This window comes from Ictidomys tridecemlineatus, chromosome 10 (genome assembly GCF_052094955.1).
Source record: "Ictidomys tridecemlineatus isolate mIctTri1 chromosome 10, mIctTri1.hap1, whole genome shotgun sequence".
NCBI classification, from domain to species: Eukaryota; Metazoa; Chordata; class Mammalia; order Rodentia; family Sciuridae; genus Ictidomys; species Ictidomys tridecemlineatus.
The window spans coordinates 108,320,508-108,337,950 of NC_135486.1; the positions used below are offsets into that span (position 1 = coordinate 108,320,508).

Here is a 17,443-nt window from a genome sequence, read left to right on the forward strand (position 1 = left end):
AGAATGCAAATTGGTGCAACCATTACAGAAAGCAGTACGGAGATTCCTCAGGAAAACTTGGAATGGAACCACCATTTGACCCAGCTATCTCACTCCTCACTTTATCCCCAAAGGAGTTAATCAGCACATTACAGTGACACAGTCACATCAATGTTTATAGCAGCTCAATTCACAATAGCTAAACTATGGAACCAACTTCATTGCCCTTCATCTGAATGAAGCTACTAAGAAAATGTGGGGTGTGTGTGTGTGTGTGTGAGAGAGAGAGAGAGAGAGAGAATATTACTCAGCCTTAAAGAAGAAATTATGGCATTTGCTGGTAAATGCATAGAGCTGGATAATATCATGCTAAGTAAAATAAGCCAATCGCAAGAAACCAAAAGCCAAATGTTTTCTCTGATATGTGGATGCTAATTCACAATTGGTGAGGCAGGTCCTAGGGACAAATAGACTTACTTTAGATTAGGTAGAGGGAAGTGAAGGAAAGAGAGGGTGTATGCAGATAGAAAGGATAGTAGAATGAATCAGACATTATTACCCTATGTACATATATAACTATATGGCCACTGGGATTTGACATCATGTACAACCAGGAAAATGGGAAATTATACTCTATGATGTATCAAAGTACATTCTACTGTCATGAATAATTAATTACAACAAATTTTTTTAAAAAGAAAACAAAATAAAGGCATACTGACCATCCACAACTACAAAAAAAATTTTTTTAATTTCTTCATGTCAGATTCTGTCACTATAAATGAGGATAATAACTCCAGAGCAAAGCAGATACCTCAAGAATCACTCAGCCGGGGATATAGCTCAACAGGGGAGAAAATTACTAACATTCAGAAAGCTCTGAGTTCATCAAGCACCATCCCCACCAAAACCAAAAAAAAAAAAAAAAAAAAGAGCTGCACATTTTTTTTTCAATTTTATAAAGAATAAAAACAGATAACTTGTGTTATTTTATTAATTCCAAAGTGGGGTATAAATGTAACATTTCTTTCAGTTGTTGTGTTTTAATTTTTTTAGAAATTATGGTTACTTCATAAATTGGGAGTCATGCAAATTTATAAATCCAGTACAATTTATAAATCCAAATGTGGATTAAGGTTCTATTCTAAATGCCATCCATTTTCAAAATAACCTCCAAGATTAAAGATAATCATTAAAATTAATAAGTGACCATCCAAAATTAAGTCAAGCACTCTAAGAAAAGCAAAGCAAAACAGACTATATTGTATTTAATAGCTCTTGATTTTTTTCCATGCCAATGCTTACATTACTTACACACCTACCCTCTACTCAAAATGTTACACGATAACAGGAAATAAAACAGAAAAAGAAAGAAAGACTGCCCAAGGAAAAGAAACTAAATTGGAATAAGGTGGGCAATTTTTCAGAGAGAGAGACAATGGGATATGATCACCAGAAGAACACACATCTACCAACACTTCATATACTCTTTTATGCCTTCTTTGTCCTTCTTGTTCCTCCAAGAGTACATAGCTTTTTCCTGTATCCACATGACAAATTATTTCTTCAACCTGTTACCTGTTCTGATTTTGACTCCCTCTTTCAAAACACAAGCCAGAATCATTTCCTTACAAGAAGTTGTAAATGCTTGAATTTCTGCCTATTCCTCAAAACTTTAAAAAAGGAGAGGGAGTGGGGGGAAGCTACTCCAGATTACTAATAATGAACAATTAACTTGAAGAAAATCTCCCCTCTTTTCCTCAGAAACAGAAAGGGTAAAGGGTAGTGAAACACCTAACAACACATCTTAGCCTTAGTGTTACTCTAATGTTTTAAAAAGGATGTAAAAATAATCTCCTTCAACTTGTCTGAGTCTTGTCTATCCAAAACTCATGACTATAGGCTGAACTGTCAACTGGCCTGTAAATATTTGAAAGCCACAGCCACAACTCTGAACATAAATCCATGTTTTCAGTATTCTACACCATTCTCCTGCCAGCAGCAGGGGCCATCTCCCAATTTAGCTCACTTACTTTTCTAATCCAATATGAGATCACTAGCCATTGAAAAGGAAAAGTCTCAAAAATATTGGGATCTCTAGAATATGTAAGTATCAAATACTTAGGACAAAAAATCATAAAAATCCATATCTCTCTCTCTCTCTCTCTCTCTCTCTCTCTTCTCTCTCTCTCTCTCTCTCTCTCTCTCTCTCTCTCTCTCTCTCTCTCTCTCCCCTCCCCCTCCCCCTCCCCCCACCCAGAGCCCGGTGTGTGGCTCAGTGGTACAGTGCTTGCCTAGCATGCAGGAGTCCCTAGATTTCATCCCCAGCAATTCTGATGTTGTTGCTGTTGTGTGGTTTTTTGTTTTTGTTTTGGTGCCAGGAGTTAAATTCAAAAGTGCTTAACCACTGAGCCACATCCCCATCCATTTTTATTTTGAGACAAGGCCTTAGTAGATTGTTTACAGCCTCGCTAAGTTATTAAGGCCAGCTGCAAACCTCCTGCCTCAGCCTCCTGAGCCACTGGGATTACTGATATGAGTTACCATGCCCAGCTGTTTTGTTTTTTAAAATGACAGTGTTTTATTGTTTCATAAAATTTTAATATTTTCCTAAGGATTTGTTAACTTTTAAAATGTTTCTTAATTTCAAGACATATGGGGATATTCCTGCTATCTTTTGATTCTTGGTTTAATTCCATAATAGTGGTTTCAATCACTTAAAATTTGTCCAGGGGCTGGGGTTGAAGCTCAGTGGTAGAGTGATCACCTAGCACATGCAATGGGCCTGGGTTCGATCCTCAGCACCACACAAAAAATAATTTTAAAAAATTTGTCTACAGTCCTATACAAAATCAACGTCAAAGTTTCCTATGTGGGTGAAGAGTGGGTTACACAGAATTATTATGGTCTGTGTATGTCTATGAGATCAAATTTGTGAGTCATCTTCTTGAAATTTATATCCTTCTAAATTTCCTGTCTACCAGTTCATCAATTATCTAAAAAGGCATGTAAACTTCCCATAGCATTGTGGCTATTTTCTTTGTTTCTATTATTTTCCCTTTTTGTAATTTATTACCATAATCCTGAGTCCCCAAGTTCCTGATGAACTGAACCTTTTATACCATGTAGTGATCTTCATGTTAGTTTTCTGCCTATTTTGTCTGATATCAATAGTTATACCAGCTTTGATTACAATAAGCCTGAAATTTTCCATTCTTTTGCTTTCTGTATCTTTGTGTTTAAGATACACTTATTGCAAACTGAGCATCTCAGACTTTTTGTTCTTTTATCCAATATGATCACCTTTGCCTTTTCACTGAATGATCTATTTATTATAATCACTGACACTTGGATTTCTATCTCCCATGTTGTTTTGTGCTGTTTTTCCTGCCTCTCCTATAATCTTCACAGTTGAAAATGGTTCATCTTTTTCTTCCAAATTTCCCACCTTGTATTCTTTTGAGTAATGACAGTACATTACAAGGTAAAAAAAAAAATGATTCATCAATTTTTATTCTTGTTTTATATGAATAAATATAAACTTTGTAGTTAATAAATTCTCATACTTTTACCTGATAGCAAGACACAGGACATAAAATCTTTATGGACTTTTGATAGAAGTGTCATATGGTCTTTAAGATTAAGTAATCTATGTTAAGTTCAAAGCTGTCCATTAAAAACAATGGCAAGGGCTGGGGATGTGGCTCAAGTGGTAACGAGCTCACCTGGCATGCGCAGGGCGCTGGGTTCGATCCTCAGCACCACATAAAAATAAAGATGTTGTGTCCACTGAAAACTGAAAAATAAATATTAAAAAAATTTCTTTCTCTTCTCTCTCTGGCTTTAAAAAAAAAAAAACAATGGCAAGGGACTAGGGTTGTGGCTCAGTGGTAGAGCGCTTGCCTAGCACATGAAGGGCACTGGGTTTGATCCTCAGCACCTCATAAAAATAAAGATATTGTTTCCAGATACAACTAAAAATTAATTTTAAAAAAACAATGACAATAGAGACTCAGAACAACTACTATATATGCAGCAACTAAGCTGATTTCAAATTTGCTTGTTTACTTCTAAAAAATTTACTTTTTTTACTTTCCAATGAAACTAAGGTATATTATCACAAGATTTATCTATGTACCAATATTATTGATCCTATAGCAATCAGATATCACTAATGTTTACCCTGTCATAATTCTTTTGGATTCCCCCCACCAGATACTGGGAGCTGAACCCCACACCTTGTGCTTGCTAGGCATGCACTCTACCACCAAGCTACATCCCCAACTCCTTATAATTCTCTTGATACCTAACCCAAAGTAATGACCAGTTGAAGTCAAATTCCTCAGAAACATGGTTTTTTATTTTTAATGGAAAAAAATTTTTTTTAAGTTACAAAACTATGAGTTCAGAAAAACAAGAATTGAACAAAAAGTTTGTCAGAATCTATGTAAATTTAGTTTAAACATTTAAGTTTTGTAAAAATTATACTGATCATGACAATGAACATGCACAAAATTTAGCATTATAAGCAATGGTTAGTTAATGTATGACATGTTTATTGTCTATAGAAGTTAAACTGAGATATCACTAGGAAAAGGTTACCTGGCCACTACCAACTTCTTCATAGACCAGCAGGCATGGATAAGGTCCTGCCTTGTGGCCCAGTGGCCTTACTCATTGCAATCCTAGAGTTAATTGGACTTGGGCAAAAGAACTCAGGCCAAATTTAAAGCCTATCAATTTATAAAGCAAATAAAATTATCAGTATTGTTAGTAGTTTACAAGAAAATAAATAACTGGTAAGACTGAACACTGAACTCTTTTGATCAATGTAGTGTGTCCCACTAGATAAACTACAATGGATATCAGTAATCAACAAATGCTCCATAAACTTGGAATGTTAATAAAAGGAGTCATCTCCTAGCTTCAAAAGTTTATGGTATCATGTTGTGTACACTGACACTATCAGTGGCACAGCACTTGTCTGCCCAAGCATAGCTCTTCAATACAGAATTCTTGCATAAGCACTGATGAACTTTTTGTTCAATTAATTCGTGTTTTTCTGAGCTCACTGTTAAATGACAATCTTTTGCATTTGTGGCATATTCATTCTATATTTTTTTTCTAGGTATGTTTCCTTTGATCCATTATACACTGACCTCAAATGGACTGCCCTGGTAAGCCAAATTTACTGTCATTGAGTATGTCACCCATATCTACAAAGACCGTAAACTTTCATTATTGTGCTCCATAAATGTGAGATGTGCAAAGTCCCCAAACTTCATCCTCCTGCTATTTTATCAACAGCCAATGCCCAAGGAGTAAGCCCTTGGATATAACAACAGGAGGTGCTATCTTAAGATACACATACTTTAGCCCTCAAAAGCAGGAATAACATAGTAAGGTGCCTTACCCATATTCTTCACTTCTTAGTCCTGTGCATTCACAAGCTGGTTGCCTCTAGGGCAGCTCTTTCCTAGAGATCTTCATCACATTCAAGTCCAAGAATCAGGCCCAGGTTCACCTTATAGTAACCCAGAGTTCTTCCTTTCAGACTCCCCAATCCCCTATTCCACTCTCTAGTCTAAAGAACTAACTTCTTTGTCAGATGAGCAACTCCAAGAATGAGTTTTCCTTAAGTGATAATGAGCTAAAGTCTAATAAGAGTCAGACCCTGCTCTTATAACAAAGCCACAGTCTTCATAAAGTCAAAGCTATATACCTACACACACACAACTTTTATTATTATTGTTATTGTAACCCTAGGATAACTGAAGTCAATGGACTGAGAAAGGAAGCAGAAAAGTAGAAGAGAGGTAGAGATATAGAAGGGATATGAAGAAAATTACAAAAGTGAAGTTTATTTCAAGATACTGCTGCCCAGGGGTTATAAAGGAGAAAGATCAGGCCAGCCACATGAACTCTACAGTGACAGGCAGAAAAAAAAAATGGGAGTAAAATGCAAAGACAGGACAGAGGCCAACACACGAGTGCAGAGCATCAAAACATTTTTTACTATGAGAGGTTTATTACATCTGCACCTAGAACTCTCTGCAGATGAACCTATTGTAATTAACAAGAGTAGCAAAGCTATCTCCTATTTAGTGTTTGCTATTATGTTCCAAGGCATACTACTTGGTATTTCCTATCATTTATTTCATTTGATCTACTCAAAAGATTCCTAACAATGACTAATAAAAATAATAGCTCAATTTATTAGGTATTTACTTTCACAACTTGAAGTATTAGTCCAGTTTACAAGTTAAAAAAGATGAATCAAAAAAGTTAAACTGGGGTTGAGGGTGTGGCTCAAGCGGTAGTGGCATGCACAGGACGCTGGGTTCGATCCTCAACACCAACCACATAAAAATAAAATAAAATAAAGATGTTGTGTCCACCTGGGACTAAAAAATAAATATTAAAAAAAAAAAAGTCAAACTGCCTAAAACCCTGATAGCTACTAGTGAAACCAAGAAGTGAACCCAGGCATTGTACCTGGGTGATATATCAAAACCTAAGAACACAACCACTGGGCTGTCCCTGATTTAAACATTAGAGATGAAAAGAACTTAAGTCAACCCACGAGGCTGCACAGGGCAATAGGGTTGAACTAGGATGAATCCACTTCATTTTGTATTATAATAATATCCTCCCTCATTTAAACATTAAAACATATTTAAGTTATTTATGAAGCAGCTCCACATGCACTTGTTTTCAAGGACCCACATCCCAAAAGATTTTAAAAAAAAAAAAAAAAAAAGCAACTCGAGTGTTTGTAACTGACTAGATACAAACCCACATACTAATGCATAAATTTTTCCCTAGGAATGAATAAAGTGCTTAAGAAACTTGTATTAACTCTTTCAGGCCACCAGAGTACCATTCAGTGAACTGAAACCTGAATTTACTAAAATGATGCCCAAGAGGTTCAGAAGTTCAGAACTTTTTTCCAAGGTAGGAAATCTTAGAAAGCTATTTAAGAATATATACTAAATACAGAACAAAATTAAAAAAAAAAAAAAAAAAAAGCTTTAAGGAAATACTGTTCTAGTAGATTTGACTCTGATCCTCAAACACTGGGCACAAATGGAAGTATGAGAGGCTGGAAATACCTAGGTCTTCAGAATGGAAAGTCACCTTGGACAGAGTGTGCAGGAAGAATGACTAGGTGTAGACCTGACAATAGCAATCAAAACAGATGAAACAAGAGAAAGCTGTTTTGCTCCCATCTCATCAAGTACTGCTCCAGTGAGAGATAGTAGGGTCTTAGAAGAGTCACCACATCTCCAACTGGAACAGTATCTTTCTCAGTTGGCAGTTCTAACATCTTTATCAGTCTGCCTGCCTAAAGTACACTTCCTCTCACCACCTCAGAATGGTACCACATCAATATCCACAGATCTCCGGCAATCTAAATCTTACTACATATGTTGTACACAAAACAATATAAACACTACTAATGCCAAGTTAGTTATGCTTTTTAACTATAAATTCTTGCTCTATACACTACGGAGTATCGGGAGATTTATGTCAAGTGTTGTCGGAGTAGTATCCAATTGCAGAACACACAAAAAATCATTTCTGGTTTGTGCAGTTAGAGAGGAATTCTTGAGGGAAGTGGCATCTAAGCAGGGTATGCTTGGACAAGTAAAATTTAACTTAACAAGTTACCATTCAGAAGCAGGAGAAAGCAAAGAAAGCAGACAGGATGGCAGAAGCAGAAGTAAGGATGGAAAGGTCCCTCAGGAAGCAGCTAGACTAACTGTAGACTTTGGCATATGAAACAAAACTAGTTCAATTTCTTTGGAAGAAGGGAGGATAAAGAATTCTCCCAGCTGCACTGCTAACTTCTTTTCAAATGCTATCTCCCTGACCTTCCTCTTCTTATTAATTCTGATGTTCTTGTCAATGTTCTCCTTTGTATTTTTGCCATATTTCATTTTTAGCAAAGATATTATTAGCCATACTTAGAGTAATATAACCATTCTACTCCACAGGTTCAGGTCTTTCTTACAATAGCCTCTGCTACACTAACATTGCTATCCCCATTGTGCTCCACTTCTAGTTCTATTGAAAGATGCAAACACGGTCAGATACCACACTGATGCCAAGCCCATCAGCTCACAGAAGTCTAGGTTTTACATCCTTATTCCAGAAATCCCAGCCTTTGATATCCCTACAGTTTTGTTTTCTCATTTAAAAGGAAACAGTCTATAAGTACAACTTCTCTCAACAGGATTTGGGGGATCCTTAGATTCTTATATGCAAAATTCAGGTTCCACATTACAGAATAAGTATGACCATACCAAAAGACTTACTCAAGTGGCCTTCCCAAAGCAGCATTTTGTCTCAAAAAAATAACTTTGGGTTCCATCCCTATAAAGGCAGAAAACTTCCAAGAATTTTAAAAACATTAACTTCTAAAGTACCAGTGACTAAGTTTTCAAAAGCTAACTGGACCCAATCATCATGGACTGGTTTCAAATCCTACCTCCACCACATCATAGCTGTGTGATCGTAAACAAACAACTTAAAAATCTCTCCCCAACCTTCTCATTCATGTTTAATGAAGGCAATAATGGCACCTAGCCTCACATTCTTGCAATGAAGATTAAATAAGATAATGCATGTAGCATATGTGGCTTAAGTGTTCGGTCAATGTTATTTCTCAATACTATCATTACTGTGTAGGTAACAGAGAAGATGGCACATTAAAAGAACCTCAAATAGTTTCATGTGTCAGAACCATAAAAATACATTTGTGGGACTGGCAGGAAGAAGAGAGAATAAGGCAGAGCCTTGATAGAAAGCAAAAGTCTGATGAACAACTCATCTGAAGGCTTGTTGGAGCTACACCAGCCCAGGAGAAGTCTGGTAGTGAGTTAGGAAAGTCCCCAAGGATCCTAACCTCCCCAGAGATTGTTTGTTTTGGACCACTAGTCAACAAATAAAAAACCACCTCCTCATTATTGGTACCTCATTCAGGACAGGGCCAACTCTGTCATCAGCAGCAGTCCTGCATGCTAAAGAGTTTCAACTTTCTTCTGAAGATGAAGGCCCCCTACAAATTTTAAGCAGAAGAGTATGAGATATTCAAGGTTGTATTTAAAACTCGAAATCTTAAAAATGAAACCCCAAGACAGCTTATCTAGTACAAACACCAGAAACATCTAACAATGGGATTGTCCTTAAAGATTTAATTATTGTACATAGAGTGACAGAATACCAAAGTGACTACAGCTTGTGACAACAGGCTGAGAATGGCAGATCACTGATGTTACTGTAGCCCAAGATATGTGATCTAGACAGGGTGATGTACATACTAACAGACCAAAAAGTACTGCCATAGTTACTTAATTTGAAAAAAAAAAAAATTCAAGTAAGAGGTCACTTAATACTGAGGAGGAAAGAGTCCTGAAAAACACTGAAACAGGAAAGTATAATGGAAAGGTATGGTCAGGCCAAACACATGCTGAAGGATCATCTTAAGTGGGTTGTGGCCTGGCCTAAAATTTGGGTTTCCACAAACATGTCACAGGCCCTGATAAGTGAAGTTACTAAACTCCTCTCTTCAAACCAAGGACAATTTCCTGGAAAACAGAAAAATCACTAAGTGGTGATTTTTTTGCTATTAAAAAAAATAGCATTGGGCTGGGATTGTGGCTCAGTGGTGGAGTGCTCGCCTAGCACATGTGAGGCCCTGGGTTCAATCCTCAGCATCACATAAAAATAAATAGATTAAAGGTATTTTGGGGGGAAAAACTTAAATCACATTGCCATACTATGCTTATTGTAAAAATGTGTAAGTAAAATATACTTAATGTTTCACATCACTGAGTATAGGATGATATACATCAATCTTTCTTAGGAAGATCTGATCTCTCAAAAGTCATACCTACTCCTGTTACTTATTTGACTAAGCTAACTTTACCAAGCTAATCCCCTCATATGTTTCTTACCACATATTATGTCCCAATGTTTTTTCAAAGTGTTCCTTTGAAGTTTTACAGAAATAGTGTTCATCTGAAATAAGTCAGATCCTACAGAAACCAGAAAATAAACCATTATATAGTGAAGATGTGCTGATATAACCAATAAATCTCCTGAAAATAAAATTCTCCAAGTCCAAAACAGTTCCTAATAGCATTCCTCCTGTGTATTACAATGCAACAGTGCAGTAGTAACCCACACTCCACGGCACCCCAAGGTTCTTCAGCAACACTTTGAGGTTCCTCTGAACACTTAAGACATGTTTGTTTTTAAATCTCTAATAAAGTACAGTGGTGATAATCAGAAGAGAACTACTTCATATTTTTACATAAAAAGTCCCCCAAAGCACTACCTTTTGTGATCAGGTTACTCTGTGCTTGTGCAGACTCTGCAAGAAAGCATCTCTTGAGATTACCACACAGGAGGACAACTTGCAGTAATTATGTCATTAACTATAAAAGCTCATCACTAATCATTTTCCAAATTTAGGAAAGTTGAATTTTTATGTTCACTCTCTCAGCACTATACCATCAACCATACTTCTGCAACATACATGTGCCAAGTTAGATTATACACCAGGCAGGGCCCAGGCACATCTCACTGCAATGTGCTTCCAGCACACCATTATGTTCTGTCCAGCAACAACAAATGAGAACACAATATCCATCTATTCTGAGATTATAGTGTAGTTTTAATGTTTGTTGGAAATTTGTGGGTCTTTTCTATTTATGATAATAATATGAGCAGCTGTCACATTTTTATTCAGCTTGGAAATAAACTTTCTACAATTCCTCTTTTAAGCTCTACCTCAATATAACTAAAGCACATCTTGAAATTGAAAATGAAACTGTCAAAAAACTAGTTAAGTAAATCAGAATTCTCTCAGATATCATGCAACTAAATCTGTGAACAACTGGATAGAGATTCACTTTCACAAGGTAAAAGTAATTCTAGAGATTAGTTGCACAAAAATATGTACTTATGAATTTATTAATAAGAACTTACACAGTAAGATGGAAAATTAAGACATATTTTAGAGTTTTCAAAAGTACTTTTTCAATTAGTTATGTAGGAGAATGTTTTTTAACATTGTTTTAATACTGAAGACATTTGATTCTAAAGATTTTCCCTGAATATGGTTTGTCTTCTTTTTAAACTTTGATAGGTGCAATTCCTTTTATTGCTTTGATCAAACTAAACTTTTTATTAAAATTTAGCAGCATTTCTAGTTGTTGTTGTTGTTTTGAGGGGGGATTTTGATTTTTGGTTTTGTATTTCACAAATAAGTGATTTGGTGTCTACATATCTTTGCTATTATATCCTCTTTGTGAATGATGCTTTTTATCCATAATGTTTCCTGTAATAATGTTTAGGGCTTTCAATTTTAAGTTTCAAGTGATATATTACTATTCCTGGTTTTTGTTTGTTTTCTGTTTGGTATCTTCAGACCTAGTTCTTTATATTCCTCATCCCTTTAACAACTGACTTGTAATTAGCTGTGTTAAGGGCAATTCCAATCCTGTCTTCTAAAAGAATCAATTCATGCACATTTTTTTTTTAAAGAGAGTGAGAGGAGAGAGAGAGAGAATTTTTAATCTTTATTTTTTAGTTCTCGGCGGACACAACATCTTTGTTGGTATGTGGTGCTGAGGATCGAACCCGGGCCGCACGCATGCCAGACGGGCGCGCTACCGCTTGAGCCACATCCCCAGCCCCTCATGCACATATTTCAATTAAACTTTTTCTTATGAGATAGTTATAAATTCATAAGAGTTGTAAAAAATAGTTCAAATATACTGTGTTCACCCTTAACCAAGTTTCTCATGACAATATCCTGAATAGCTGTAGTGCAAATTCCACATACAGTCTACTGACACTGACAGTCAAGAGTCAGAATGTTTCCAACACCAGAAGGATTCCCAGAATGACCTTTTGTTAGCAACATTCCTGTCCTTCCCATTCTTATCAGCTTGTTAACCAGTGGAAGCCTTGAATCAGTTCTCTTTCTATAATTTCATTATTTCAAATACTATATAAATGGAATCATGCTGTATGTAATCTTTTGGAATAGGCTGTTACTCTACATGGAGATTCATTCCATTACATATATCAATACTTTGTTTCTTTTTATTGTTGAAATAATCATAATACAAATGTAGTATAGTTTGTTTAGTCATTTATCCACTGAAGGATTTCTGGGTTGTTACCAGTGTGGAGGATTACAAATAAAGCTTCTACGAATATTTGTGCTCTGATCTTTATACAATTTTTCTTTTCTGTGGGATTAATATCTAGGATTCAATCTGCTGTGTTGTATGGTAGCTGTATGTTTAATTTTATGAGAAGCTGCCAAACTGTTTTCTACAAAGTACCATTTTAGATTCCCATTGGGAATGTATGAGAGATGCTCTGTCTCTCTGTCCTCAACACTCTTTTGGTGCTGTCACTCTTTTAAATTTTAGCTATTTAGCAATGGTTTATCCCTGTGGTTTTAGTTTTCATTTCCCTAATGGCTAATGATACTGAATGTCTTTTCTAGTACTTATTTTCCACTTACATATCCTCTTCTATGAAATGTTTCTGTTGATATCGTTTGCCCATCTTCTAACTGGATTGTTTTTTATTAAATTCTAAACATTCTTTAGTATTCTAGATACTAGTGTTTTGACCAGTCAAGGGCTTGCCTATTCATTCCTCTTAATGTGGTCTTCTGTAGAGACAATGTTGTTAAAAATGTAAAGGTTTCCAGTTCAAGTTTTTTCTTAATGAACCATGATTTTGGTTTCAAGATTAAGAACTCATTGCCTAGTCCTGGATCCTAAAAATTTTCTATATTTCTCCCAAAATTTTTATAATGTTTACATGTAAATCTGTGAAAATTTTGAAGTTTGTTTTATATAAGCTTCAAAGTTTATATTGAGAGTCATCATTTAATCTAAGGATATATAATTGCTCTAGCATCATTTGTTGAAAAATCTATCCACCTGTCACTGAGCTGCTTCTGAATCTTTGTCAAAAATTATTTAGGCATATTGGTGTATTTTTTGATTCAGTGTCTCACTGCATTGATCTACATGTCTATTCCTTTGCAAACATCACACCAACTTAATTACTAAAACTATAGGGAAGGTTCTGGTATCAGCAGAGTGATTCCAACTACTCTATTCTTTTTCAAGACTGCTTTAGCTACTCTGCAGCCTATGGCTTTCCATATAGTTCTTAATAATCTTGCCTGTGAGGGCTGGGGATGTGGCTCAAGCGGTAGCGCGCTCGCCTGGTATGTGTGCGGCCCGGGTTCAATCCTCAGCACCACATAAACAAAGATGTTGTGTCCGCCAAAAACTAAATATTAAAAAAAATAATCTTGCCTGTTTCTACCAAAAAAATTTTTTTGCTTAGGTTTTTATAGTAATTGCAAAAATTGAATTATTTTGGGAGAACTAATATGTTTATTTTGAGTCTTTCAGTATCTGAGTACTGCATATGTCAATGTCTACTTAAATAATATTTGTTTTATCAGTGTTTTGTAATTTTCAGCACAAAGACACTATATATGTTGAAGTTTAAACCTGCTCCATGTTCTCTGGAGCATCTGTAAATGGTATTATGTGTTACATGTGCATTAGGATAGAGAAATGTGATTGATTTTTGTGCCAATCTTATATACAACAACCATGTTAAGTTCCCTTAGAGTTGTTCCCTAGATTCCTTAGAATTTTCTACAAACAAGTGAATAATCTGTAAATAGGAACAATTTTGTTCTTCCTTTATCTGTATGCCTTTTAATTTTCTTTTTTGCAAACTAGAACTTCTAATACTACTTTGGGAAGCAAAAGCAGAGTGCAAATCCTGGCCTAGTTACCAACCTAAGAAAAAACATCCCATATTTAACTACCAAACATGGTCTTTTGGTTGTGTTAAATACTTTTTATACCTAACTGGGTTCAATTTGCTATTATTTTTGTTGAGGATTACCACCTCTAAATTTGTAAGGTATTTTGGGCTAGACAGTTTTCCTTTATTGTGTTGCTCTTTGATTTTGCTCTCAGAGTAATACTAGATCCATGAAATGAGTTTGTAAGCCTTCCTTTTTCTTGTATTTTCTAGAAGAGACTGAATAAAACTGGTGTTAATTGTTCTTTAACTGTTGGTAAATTCTCCAATGAAACTATATAGGCCCAGAGGTTTCTTTTTCAGCAGCATATTTTATACTAAGAATCCCATTGCTTTAATAACTGACAATATTTGCCGCAGTCTGGCTGGGCACAAAATCACGAGCCACTCACAGCCTTGTAGATTCAAACAGCAATTCTTTATTCCCGAACTCATACCAGCACTCTACACACACGTTCTGGTGAAATTCACGTTCTGGCCAAATCCGTGTATTCCACCAGGCTCCGAATCCCAAATACTTTTTGAATCCCAGGAGAACTCAATGGGAACTCAAGGAGCCGGCGTGCCTGAGGCAGCAGGATACACCCTATTCCCAGCAGGGTAGACCTTAAACCTGGAACCGCCCTAAACCCAAGGAGCAGGATACTCCCTATTCCCAGCAGGATACAGCCTAAACCTGGATCCGCCCTAATCCAGTAGGATCCTCCCTAAACCCAGATCCACCCTGGTCCTTGAGCAGGGTCACCTTTCTCAAACATACATGCAATGTCACTGCAAATGTCCAAGGCAAGTCCATTTCCAGGAGTCCTTCCTCTAAGCAACATGGGGTACGCTGGCAAGGAAATTGTCATACCTACTTGGCTAATGGCTCTTAGCAAATATTCAAACTGTCTATTTTATCTTGCATAAGTTTTAGTTGGTTTTAAATTTTGATTAAAATAAAGACATTCCCTTTAAGTTGTTAAATTTATAAGCACAGAATTATTGGTAGTATTTTCTTCTTTTAACAGCTATAAGGAATCTATGTGATATTCTCTATTTCACTCTTGTGATACCTTTCTTTTAATCTTTGTCTTGCTAGAACTACAACAATTCTACTGATCTTTTTAAGAACCAGTCAGTTATGGGGGTTTTGTCTTTTCAATTTCATTGGCTTCTCTTTACTTCTGCTTATTGTGGGTTTCTCTTCCACTTTTCTAGTTTCTTATGGTACGAGCATTGATTATTGATTTGATTGATTTCTTTTTCCAAATATCATTTAGTGTTATAAATTTCCATGTCAGCACTGCTTTAAATCTCACATATCATATTTTCACGTTTAGATTTGTCCTCAGGAGAGTTTTTGACCAAAGGTTCATTTATAAATGTGTTGTTTAATTTTCAATTGTTTGAAGATTTTCCTGTTTTTAGTTTGATTCCATTGTTGTCTCAGAATATACTCTATAGGGTTTTAATATTTTTAAATTTTTAGTGTTTATAGCCCAGGATAATGTCTATATTAATATTCCATAGGCACTTGAAAAAAAATGTTCTGTTCTGTTGGGGTAAAATGTTCCAAAGATGTTAATTAGATTTTGTTGGTTGTACTAAGTTCTCTCATACTCTTGCTGATTTCCTGTCTAGGAGCCCTATCATAGGATTGTTATGCCTTCCTCATGGATTGATCTTTGTCTCATAATGTCTCTTTATCTCTAGTACTTCCCTTCACTGTAAAATTTACTTTTTCTGACAATAAAAAAAAAACAGGAGTGCCTATATTAATGTTTGTATGATATATATATCCATATTTACTATCAACCTATGTCATACTGATTTTCTTGTAAACAATACAATCTTGGATATTTTTGTATCCACCATTCTTTCCTTTAAATGGTATATTCAGACCATCTACTTTTAATGTACTTACAGATGCTTCTTGACTTATGATGGATTCATTAGGATGAACCCCATCCTAAGTTGAAAGTACTCCTAGTACAACTAGTACAAACACACATGTAGTACAACCAAGCTACTTTAAATGTGCTCAGAACACTAATATTAAGCAACAGTTGGGCCAAATCATGTCACACACACCGTATTTACAATAAAGTGTTGAATGTCTAATGTAATTTAATGAACACTACACTGAAAGTGGAAAATAGAATGGTTGTAGGAGTATGCTTTCAAATTATCATAAAATTGAAAACCATAAGTCTAACCATCGTAAGCAATCATCTATATTTTATGATAATCCTAAGCCTATCATTTAATGTTTCTCCTTACTTTCCTATAGGCTGAATTTTTTAAAAAATATATATATAACTCCATCTTGATTTGTTCATAGTGTTTTTAAACATACACTTTGAACAGTTTTCTTAGCAGCTGTTTTCAGGATTACAATGTATATATGACTTCTACTGGTATTAACACTTTATCCATACAGGTATAAAAAACATACTTCCATTTATCCTCCCTACTGTTATCTTACCTATTTCCTTTACATATATTTAGCATCATATTGTATCATAACTTTACCTTCACCAAATATTTAAAATCAAAGATGGTCTATTCTGTTTATTTCCACTATAACTCATTTTCTTTCCTTTCTGAAAGCCCTCTTCTGTTAACTCCTGTCCATTTAGAGACCATCCATAACCTAAACATTAAGGGTATTTTTATTGGCAAAAAAAAGTCTTCTTTCCTTCATTCAAGGTGGTTTTCCTTTCCCCTCAATTCCTAAAGGATATTTTTGATGAACACATAATTTGTGATTGACAGTTATCTTCTTTCAATAGTTGAAAAATGTCATGCTACATCCCTCTGGCCCCAACATTTCAGAAAAGGAAGCTCCACTCTTTTGTACTAGTTTTCCCCTGTTAATCAGTGTGGCATCTTACTCTGGCTATTTTCAATAATATCCCCTGTTCTGTAGTTTGCATAAATTTAATCATGGTGTGTATAGCCATGCATTTCTTTGGGCTTATCCTGTTTATGGTTCACTCAGCTTTCTGGATCCAAAGTTTGATATCTTTCATCAAATTTGGGAAATTGTCAGATTACTACATTGGACACTTTTGGTCCCTTTCTCTCAATTCCTTCCTTCTGGAACTGCAATGACATAAATTTTAACTCATATTGTCCTAAAGCTCTATGAGATTTTTTTAGCCTGTTTTCTCTGTTGTGCATATTCAGTAAATTCTAATCTTTAAATTCACTGATTTTCCTCTATCATCCTCCACTCCACTATTTTATCCATTAGGAACTTCTTATAAATTTTACTTATTTTTTCAGTTCTATGCTTCTTTTTTAAGTGTTTCTTGGCTGAGGTTTTCCAAATTGTTTCAAGATATTTTATAATAGCTTGTGAAAACACTGTTACCACAGATGCTTTCAATTCTTATCAGATAAATTTCAGGGTTGGCACCTAGTGATTGTTCTTTCTCATTTAAGTCATTTTCCTATGTCTTCGTATGATGAGTAGATGGATTTTTTAATATTAAGAGACCTGGATTCTATTTATTACTCTTCCATTAGCAGGCATATTGTGTTCCCCTGCTAAAATGTGTGATACCAAGGATTTGTGAGTGTTCATGCTCAGTAA

General features: G+C 35.4%; 1 protein-coding gene across 4 annotated transcripts in view; it reads right to left on the reverse strand.

Annotated features, from left to right (window-relative positions):
* The window catches only part of Sdk1 (sidekick cell adhesion molecule 1), an 883,473-nt gene that overhangs the window by 826,660 nt on the left and 39,370 nt on the right, over positions 1-17,443 (reverse strand). The window lies entirely within an intron of this gene.